Source organism: Drosophila obscura, unplaced genomic scaffold (genome assembly GCF_018151105.1).
Source record: "Drosophila obscura isolate BZ-5 IFL unplaced genomic scaffold, ASM1815110v1 contig_26, whole genome shotgun sequence".
NCBI lineage: Eukaryota > Metazoa > Arthropoda > Insecta > Diptera > Drosophilidae > Drosophila > Drosophila obscura.
The window spans coordinates 622,446-630,995 of record NW_024542813.1 but is presented as its reverse complement, the minus strand read 5'-3'; the positions used below and the strand labels follow the sequence as shown (position 1 = coordinate 630,995).

General features: G+C 46.9%; 1 protein-coding gene across 1 annotated transcript in view; it reads left to right on the top strand.

Annotated features, from left to right (window-relative positions):
- LOC121404621 (synaptojanin-1-like) overlaps positions 1-8,550 on the top strand; it is a 105,698-nt gene that overhangs the window by 55,207 nt on the left and 41,941 nt on the right. The gene's annotated exons all lie outside the window — the stretch shown is intronic.

The following is an 8,550-nucleotide window of genomic DNA, read 5'->3' as shown; positions in this document are numbered from 1 at the left end:
GGCACAAATTTTGCTCCGAAATTGAAGACACGTCAGAAGCCGCAAGGCTACACAAGATCCTGTCAAAAACATCCCCCTCGGTGGGATACCTCAAGAGAACGGATGGTACGTGGACAAACTCTAGTGAGGACTCCCTACACATTCTACTCGATACTCATTTTCCTGGGTGTACGACCATCGAGCCGGCAGACACCCCAATTGAAGGCCCGGAAACCTCGATGGTGCACATCCTCACAAAACGGAATATTAGCTGGGCAGTAAACAGCTTTAAATATTAAAAATCGCCTGGCCCGGACCAAGTCATTCCGGCTCAGTTACAAAAAGCCGGGGACATGGCCATCAACTGGCTGCAAAGTATCTTCAGGAAGATACTGACAGTGGGAAAAATCCCCCGTGCTTGGGTAAAGGCTAAAATAGTCTTTATCCCCAAAGCAGGGAAACCCTCACACGCAACCCCAAAAGACTTCAGACCAATAAGTCTATCGTCCTTTCTTCTCAAAACCTTTGAGAGACTAGTCGGGCTGCAGCTGAGGACAACCATAAATCCTCAGTGGCTGTCAGGCGCTCAACATGCCTACCGAAAAGGAAAATCCACGGAAACGGCACTCCATGAAGTAATCTCGGAGGTAGAGAAATCTCTACACGTCAACGAATACTCCTTAATCGCTTTCCTAGACATTGAGGGAGCTTTTAACAACGTCATACCAGGAGCCATCACAGAGGCCCTGACTGACCTGGGAGTGGATTGTCACTTGGTGATGCTCATAGATCAATTGCTCACATGCAGGACAGTGACATCATCAATGGGATCGTCCACTCAGTCTAGGTATGTCAACAGAGGCACCCCGCAAGGTGGTGTCCTGTCTTCCCTTCTATGGAACATAGCAGTCAGCAAGATTCTGTGTGACCTGGAAGGGGGGGGCTGCAAGGTGGTAGCATACGCGGATGACGTTGCCATTATTTTCTCGGGAAAATTCCCTCAAACACTCTGCGATCTAATGACCGCAAAGCTCGCGCGACTCTCAGAATGGACAGAGTCGCGTGGACTGGGAATCAATCCCTCTAAAACGGAACTTGTATTGCTTACAACCAAATACAAAATCCCGTCCCTCAACCCCCCAATACTAAACGGATGTAGGCTCTCCTTCAACGACAGTGCCAGTTACTTAGGGTTGGTAATGGACAAAAAACTTAGCTGGAACCTGAGCATCAAAGACAGAGTGAAGAAGGCTACGATAGCCCTCTACACTTGCAAGAAGGCCATTGGGCTAAAATGGGGCATGAACCCAAGAATAGTCCAATGGATTTACCTGGCAATAGTTAGACCAATACTACTCTACGGAGTCGCTGTGTGGTGGCCTGCCCTATCGAAGGGGACCATCACTAAACCACTGGGCAAGGTGCAGCGCACTGCAGCCCTATGCATCAGTGGAGCTCTAAGCACAACACCAACGGATGCGCTAAATGCTATCCTATGCCTGCAGAGCCTTGACCTTGCAGGTAAGGAGCAGGCAGAAATGGCAGCAATCCGTCTTAGAGACTCTGACCAATGGGTGTCACATCACACCGGTCATGCGTCCATCCTAAATGGAAACAAAATCGTCCCCACAAAAACGGACTACTGCGTTCCGAGGGAGTATACAGATACCCCCTTCGAAACAATCATCCCTCACAGAAAGATCTGGCTCGAAGGACCACCTGGTCCAAAGGGAGCCAATATCTTTACTGATGGCTCAAAGCTGGACAACAAGGTCGGAGGAGGAATCTACTCCGAACAGCTGAACATAAGACAATCCTTCAGGCTCCCGGATCACTGCAGTGTCTTCCAAGCGGAAGTCATAGCGATCAAGGAAGCTTTGAGCTGTCTTCAGGAACTAGCCCCTGCGGCAACTCATATAAATATCTACAGTGACAGCCAAGCTGCGATCAAATCGCTGAATGCGATAACAACAAGCTCGGCTACCGTGGCAAATTGTCGCAAATCTCTTCATGAGATGGCTTATCAGTTCGTCATCAGCCTAATATGGGTCCCGGGCCACCAGGACATTGAAGGCAACTGCATAGCGGACGAGCTGGCCAGAGCTGGCACAACAATCCCCCTTCTCCATGATAAGGAGGATATTCGTATGCCAATGGCCACCTGCAAGCTCAAAATAAAAGAACATTTTAAGCGATTAATAAATGACAGATGGCAAACCGTGTCACTATGTCGCATAACTCGGCAAACATGGCCTAACATTATTAGGAAGCGCACCGATGAGCTTTGCAAACTCAGTAGGAGTAGGTGCAGCTCAGTCATACGCTCCCTTACGGGACACTGGCTAATAGGCACACATGCAAACAGGCTGGGCGCCCCATATAACGACTACTGTCGAAGCTGTAGAGATGAGGACGAGGAGGAGACTGTGGAACACCTGTTCTGCTCCTGTCCGGCTCTCAGTAGAAGGAGACTGCAATACTTGGGCGCTCCTTTTCTAATTGACATTTCGGACATTACTACAATCAGTCCCAGACGGATCGCAGGCTTCATAAGGGCATCCGGATGGGATAATGGATAACATAGGGTCTCACGAGGGAGAAGGGAACGTATATGCGGTATCACAACGGGCCGAAACCGGCCTAGGTGTGTCGGGTCTCTGACGATCCCGACAGCCGCTTCAACCTAACCTAACCTAACCTTCGATTGTAAAATTTCAATACTAGATAATTCTAAAAGATTTGAAATTGAAACCCTTGGGAACTGATTGCGGAGAATGGATTCTGTGTCAGCATGGTCAAGAGTGGAGGGGCTGCCCATGTTGGCTTTGGCCAAGGTTATTGTGAGCATCAGGTTCCCTAACTCTGTAATAAGAATTCTGTTTCGTACAAGTGGGCTGAATTTATGTGCTCTTTCTTTTCTATGCTAATAATCTGATTAACGGTATCGGTGAGAGTGTTTATTGTATTAATTACTATCTGTCTATTGTTTGATTGTACCAGCTGCGTTTCCGTAACCTTATGGTCTCCAGGTCGGAGCCGGTGTACCGGCCACTACCTTGAGGCTATTCCCTAGGAAGTCTAGACTTCTCGCCAGCCTATGGTGAATACCAATATCGGCCAGCATGTCTTTGACGTGGTTGGAGTCAACTTCCAGCAGTTGTCTCATGTGATAACTTGGAAAGAGGTCTGTCATTCTTAAGGTCTCGTCGGCAATGCGGCTGTATTCTGTTAAGTTGGCTATGTGTCTAATATAATCTAAATCTTCCCACACTAGTACCGTCCCATCTGTAATGGGGATGTAGTGGGAATGGGAATAGTCAGTGACGCGGGCCACAACTATTGTCAAGAGATGAAGTACCCAGAAAAACCTGCGGATAAAAATTAATATAAAATACACGAATAAAAATAAAATCAACTGGTAAGGACCACCACCATTTATGTTCTTAAACCTAACGGGAGTAATTACTTAAGGTTGTCCTTATGGACCACCCTCCCTTTAATCAGGACTGTTGTCCCCAAGTCCGCCTCCACAGCTTCTTCCACATATAGCGGAGTCAACTTGTTTCCGAGGCTCCTGTTAGACTTTACTAACACTTTTTCTCCTACCCTAAAGCTTCTGTTTTGTCTGGATTGGTTTATTCGATTGTTTTGCACGACCTGAGCTTTCTGGACCCTATTTTGTATCTCTCTGTGAGAGTCTGCCGTAGCGGCGTGAAAAACGTCTACGGGTCTTTTGTTCGTGACCGAATGTATTGATTTGTTGTATTCCACCGTTGCCTGCAAGAATAGGTCGACTGTGTCGCCGATGCCCTTAGCCATTTTAAGGCATCTGGCAATTTCCACCAACGTACTGTGGAACCTCTCTACCTGTTCGTTAGAGGTGCTGTGTAGTGGGGGCGCGTTTGCGATGTAGGCCCCAAAGTTATTTTGCAAAAGCGATCTGATCGTTTCTGAATTAAGCGACGGTTCGTTGTCGCAATAATTCTGTTTTGCAGGCGGGAACACGTTCATTATTTGCAACAGTGGAGTTTTTAGATCCGCAATGGTGCGGGAAGCTATCGGTTGCATGATGGCGAATTTCGAAAATTTGTCCACACACGTGAGGAAGTATTTCCTATCTGTTGAGAAAATATCAACATGTAGCATTTCTCCAGTGTATGTAGGGACCGGCGTCGGCCCTAGCTCCTGTTTTTTTTGGTGCCTGTCATACTTTGCTTGGGAGCACACTTTACAGTTTACTACTACCTCGCTTCCAAGTTTGGACATCTTGGGAAAATAGTAATCAGTTAACACCTGTTTAACGTTTTCCTGGGCTGCCCTATGGGCCCGATTGTGTTCTGCTGTAATGATCTCTTTTTTTTCGTTCTCATCGAACACGTCGGCGACAAGATTCTTGCAATGCCAGAATCTTGTCGACGGAAAGGCTCTTACCAACTCATGCTGTACGCATGCTAAGGTTGGTAAGTCGCAATGGATTGCGCTTACTACTTGTGGGTTCACCACGGACTTGACCATTTCAGTGAGAGCGTCCTTGTCATGGAACTGTATTACGTGGCGTGTTTTTTCCCCAAAAAATACTAAAATCTATTTCAGAGGGAAGCGCGCCTCCTCTAGGATGGTCTGGTTCCTAAAGCAATTGACGGACTTGTCTGATGATTCTATCGTGTAAGTCATTGATACCTCACTGTGAATCGTCGCTGCGTCTGACCGCGGTGTGCCGCTTTCTAGAGCGCAAATGTTTTGTCGAGACAGTGCGTCTGCGACGAAGTTTTCTTTCCCCTGCTTATAGAATAGCCTGGCGCCCATCTCATCGATGCGTGCCTTTCATCGCTTAATTTTTGCGTTCGGATTTCCCTACGACACCGCGAACGAGAGCGGCTGGTGGTCACTGAACATGTCCCTGACGCCATAAATATAATGGCGCAATTTCCCCAAGGCCCACACAATTGCTAAAAGCTCCCGCTCGTTAGTAGCGTAGTTGAGCTCATTGTCTTTAAGGGTTCTTTAGATCATTGTTATTGGTCGGCCTCCCTGTGACAGTACCGCTCCTATGCCATAGGCAGAAGCGTCTGTAGTCAGGTCGAAAGGTTTTTTGTAGTCTGGGTACATCAGCATTACGTTTTCTGATGCCAGAATGTTTCTAAGTTTTTTAAACGCGTGTGTTTGAATTTCGTTGAAGGATATGGGGGTTTTTTTAGATTTATATTTGCTAATTGACCCATTCTCCCCTTTCAGGATGTCGGAGAGCGGGCGGGCGATTGCCGCGAAATCTTTCACGAAACATCTGTAATAGCTTGCCAGGCCTAAGAATGATCTTAGCCCGAAAAGCGTTGATGGCTCAACGTATTCCTGGTTCGCTGGTTACGATAAATCCGAGGTATTCTACGCTCGTTTTAAAGAACTGCGACTTCTCTTGAGCCACCCTCATGTTGGCTTCATAGAGGCATTTTAATACCCAGTCGACGTGTTTAACATGGTCGTCCTGAGACTTTGAAAAAATGATTACGTCATCGATGTAGACGTAGCATGTTTTGCCGATTTGTTCGCGCAAAACATCGTCGATTGCCCTCTGAAAAATGCTGCCCGCATTCCTCAGACCGATGGGCAGTCGGCAAAACTCATACTTCCCTCCATTTACGGAAAAGGAGGTTTTTTCCCTATCGCGCTCCGCCAAAGTTATTTGGTGGTATCCGGATTTCAGGTCCAGAGTTTTAAAATACTTTGCAGTGCCCAGATTTGCCAAGATCATTGAAATGCTCGGCATTGGGTATTTGTCGGGCACTGTTTTCTGATTGAGCTTCCGAAAGTCCATTACGAGACGTTTCTTCCTATTGCCCTTTTCATCAATGCCCTTCTTATCCACCACCCATATAGGATTGTTATAAGGCGATCTTGATTTTTGTATGATGTCTTTCAGGAGGCTCTTAACCTCGGAATCGACAAAATCAGCTACCCCCATCGGGTAGGGGTATAGCTTGGAATAAATTGGTTCGTCGTCCACCGTGCGAATGGTGGCCACAACCGAAGTATTATAGGGCAGCGACCCGTTAGGGTCGGCAAATGCCTTACTTCTTTTCTTCAGCATCTGCATGAAGTTTGCCTTTACGGCTGGCGGTGCGTCGATATCAACAACGTTGGTGTGCGCTGTTGACGTTGACATGTGCGCATTTATGGAATTGGATCATCTCAGTTGTGTTACCAACCTTGAGTGTCCCATTCTTCAGAGATAGCGTGGCCCCCACCTGCGTTAGCCCGTTAGCGTTTTTAAGAGAAAAAACGGGGTAATCTTGCCGAACATTGACAAGGGACATTTTTCCGTTATGTTGTTAGACCCGTTAATTGAGTGAACTCCCCGTTCACGGTGATTCGACAGGGGTGACGCCGGGAAGCCACCTGAATGGCTTGATGAAATTCTTTGACGCACCCGTGTCGATAAGGAGTTTTATCTTAATCCCCGCTACTCTTCGCCAAATGAATGGCAGCAGGGACCTTCCCCTAAAAAATTGATTGAATCGGACTCGTATTCATTTTCGGTTTCTGTTTCGGCGACTGCCTCAGTGGCCGCATCGTCGTACGACGCCGTAGCAATGTGCTCCACCCTCTGCCGCCAGTTTCCCGACGTGCGCTCCGACGCGTTCTGTTTTTTCCCAAAACTATTGTCGCACTTGCCCGCCCCAAATGGATTTTGGTGAGCCGTGGGCTGTCTAAATTTCGAGGATGAAGGGTCCACCTCCATAGGCTCAGGTGCCGCTTGGCCCTGAGCTCTGGCTTGTTGGTTGGGGCCACTTTGCTGGGCGTTGGATGTGCCCGGACTCTTGAAATAATGAGGGCTCTTGTAAGAAGAAGGGTCCTGGGCCCTATATTGCTTGGCATTGCTTAGATGTGGCGCCTGGGGTTTGCGCTCACTAAATCTATGGGCTTTCTCCTCCATTGCCCTGGCGTAATTTGCTGCCAGAACGCAGCGGTCTTCGCTGGATTCAGCTGATTGGGCCAGAGCCAGCGCGGTCCGAAGGTCTTTAGGACTTGCTGGGAAAACCAGAGTTTTTAAGGTTGTTCTCAAGCCTGAAATGAATACCTCTAAGGCATCCTCCCTGGCTCTGTCATTTAAGATGCTCGCTGCGTCCGCCGTATGGTTCATGATGTTTTTATTAGTCATGAGAGAGAGGTGCCTCTCGATGTCATCATAGTAATCGGTGAGGGACATATTTCCCTGCCGCATGGTTGCTAGCTTTTGTTGTATCACGCTCACTGGCGTTTTATCAGAATACGAACTATCTAACCTATTGATAATGGCTCTAAAGTTCAACACCGTGCCAAAAGATGACAAAATATTGTTCGCGGCTCCTTTCACCTTATTTCTGATTATCCCCGTAGCCATATAGTGTCTCGTGCTACCCTCATAGGGCTCGAACACCTCGTAGGCCGCCAGCGCTGCCTGGCGCCAGGCAACATAATGCTCCTGTTTCCCATCAAATTCTGGAACTGACTTCACCATGTCCAGTGACTGATCACACTGGACCCCAGGCCTGATTTCTATTTTCCTGTACACTTCTACCTCTGGTACGGCGACAGGCGCGGCCGCTTGTAACTGATTAATTGTGGTCTGCATTTGTTGTAATCTAGCCTCAAATGTTGTGGCCTGGCTTGTCAGTGCGGCCTCGACGGCTGCGAGAATGGCAGGATCCATGACGTTGGGCGGTCTTTGAGTCGTACGTTTGTCAATGTCTGCCGCTTGGAGGCCTTCGATCAAGGATTTCAGACTATCGTCACTATCGTCGGCACTTTCCCTATCACTCATATGGAGTGATTGTTCTCGTTCTCACTCGTTTGTGTTGTAATTATTCAGTTAATTTTCCCTTTAGTGTTTGGAGGAACATTTTTTCGGGAATTTTTTTTTACACTTTTCTGTTTTATTTACTTTTTAGTATTTCGGAGGAATTTTTCACGGGGATTCTCTCTCCTATTTTTATTACTTTTTCTTGCTTTTACACTTTTTTGGCTTATTTACTTTTTAGTATTTTTGGAGGAATTTTACAAGGGAATTTCCTCTAATATTTGATTACTTTTTCTTGTTTTTACACTTTTGGTTTATTTATCGCGGTGTTTTGACACTCGCGTTGACTCGGGGTTCGACTTTGTTTGACCCGTTGGGCGCCAATTAATTATTCTTATATTCTTGGCGTCAGCGCCTCGTGCGGACCCAGTTGGTCGGGCGGATGTTTATGCAACATAGTAATATGTTGCCGCCCCTTTCCATGCGCTGGGTCAGCATTCTTATAACTAAGAACTTTGCCGATACCCTATGGTTGGTGGGGAGTGTTATCTTATATATACTTTATGGGTCGGAAACGTTTTTTTCTCTGCGTTGCACACATCCACTTTTACCACAAATACAATATATTAGCTATTTTTTGAGTACGGGTATAAAAATCGGTTCGATTCCTTGAAAAAAAAAATTCGATTTTGTTGAGTAGTGTTGTCCATCAAATCAAAAAATGTTCATAGGCTCTCTGGGAACATACTTCCTTTTCAAAGAGGAGGAGGACCTATTTCATGCAGAGGTAAGCTCAG